This window comes from Olea europaea, unplaced genomic scaffold (assembly GCF_002742605.1).
Source record: "Olea europaea var. sylvestris unplaced genomic scaffold, O_europaea_v1 scaffold502, whole genome shotgun sequence".
NCBI classification, from domain to species: domain Eukaryota; kingdom Viridiplantae; phylum Streptophyta; class Magnoliopsida; order Lamiales; family Oleaceae; genus Olea; species Olea europaea.
Genome location: NW_019263334.1, coordinates 420422 through 422481, shown reverse-complemented (window position 1 = coordinate 422481; position 2060 = coordinate 420422).

The window sequence follows — 2060 nt, the reverse complement described above, 5'->3', positions numbered from 1 at the left end:
GTGTCTTTCCATCTTAGCCATTCATTTATATGTTGTTGTTCTTCGACGAATCATGGTTCAATATCATCGCCTTCACTTATAATATTGAGTGCTATATTAAATGCAAAAATATTGTCAACAAAGTTTCTTTTCAATTCCATCTTTTCTCCGTATAGATATAACCTAACGAGAATCTCTTCATTTTTACTAATTTTAGATACCTGAACGTAGGGTTTTTCGATTAGTTATGAATATGGACTCCTCAAGGGTTTTTCGATTAGTACCAAAGTCATTAGCCCAAAGCCCACCCAAAGCGGACAGTACGTATGCTAACGGTTTGGGTACAGAAATCCTGGTCGTTACAAAAAAACTCAATTTGTAACGATTCGGGTTTCTGTACTCAAACCGTTAGCCTAGTACTGTCCACTTTGGATAAACCTTGCGTCTACTTATCCCTCACAACTTTTTGTTGTGTCTCTCAGGATTCGAACTCATAATATTCCCCTTAAGTAAGATTTAAGTTGAATCCTGGTACTAATTGGGCAAGCACTTATTTTTGTAACGACCCGGGTCTCTGTATTCAAACCGTTAGCCTACGTACTGTTCGCTTTGGGTGGGCCTTGGGCTCACTTACCCCTTACAACTTTCTATCGCGTCTCTCCAAGATTCAAACTCATAACATTCCCCTTGATTAAGACTCGAGGGGTAAGTGAGCGCAAAATCCACCCGAAGCGGATAGTATGTAGATTAACGGCTTAGGTACAAAGACTCGGGTCGTTACACTTAGACACGTGAGCTATAGGGTCGAGCCGAGCTCGGATACTGTCCACAAAACATGGTCGGTTCGGCCCTTGTGAATGGGACCTATAGAAAGAGCCAAGTTGTCCACGAACTCATTATTCAGATCATTTTTTTAAATAATAAAAAAATTAAAACCCTCCCCCTTTTTCAAGCTCCGGACCAACTACTTTTAACATAAACAAAGCATAAATTATAGATGAATAAGATATTATTTGTACAATTCCTTTCTTAAAAGTCGGAAAAATTAAAGAAAGTTACTGTAAACAATATTTATAAATTATGAAATCTGTTCTTGAAAATCTTCACCTATTAATTTGTCCACTTTATATTGGATCCAAAGCTCTACGAATTTTCAATATTTTAAATATATTAAACTCTCTAGCATATTGTATATAAATCTTGATCTATGATCAGATAGAATCATGTCCACTGTATTAAAAATAGACTCTGATGCTACAGTAAATATTAAATGTGTTAATAGATACTATAATAGAAATAATAGGATATTGATACTCATTCACTCTCCGCCACGTAAGTATGTCAAAAAAAAATTCTTTCCTCATTTAAAATACTAAGCGTGTCATGGACAAAATAAATAACTAATTATAAAGGTATTTCACATGTATTAAAATATTCATACCATGGACAAGGGAAGAAGAATTGCTAGAATGTTGAGTACATTTACAAGAACTAAGGTAGCACCATAAATAGTTGTCGTCACGTGATGGTAGTTGCTACAAGGGCTGTCGAAGTCTCCTACTATTCTTTTGACGTATTGTTCATACATCTCCAAGAACTAAGGTAGCATCATAAATCGTTGTCGTCACGTGACGATAGAGTAGCCCTTGCTACAAGGGCTGTCGAAGTCTCCTATTGTTCTTTTGACGTATTGTTCATACATCTCCAAATTATCGCGTGTAATTGAAGATCCATACGTTAGTTTCTTCGAAATTACAATTATAATATGTTTTATACTCTCTAAATTAAACCCAGGGGTCAATCGCTGAAGCTAACAAAAACATAGACAATTCCTCTCAAGTTTTCTAAACTTAGCATCCTCCGCTCTACGGCATCAGAAAAATGGAGAATATTTTATACTTACTAAAATTATTACTAATAGAATAAAAGTGAGTGAGAATGAACGAATTGATTGAATAATATATGCTTGAACATGCTTTTGTCGTGTTGAAAGAAACTTTTAAAAAGTTTCTCACTTAAAATTGAATTTCTCAATCATGATCTTGCAAATCGAATTCTGGACCATGTGAGTATGGCAATTG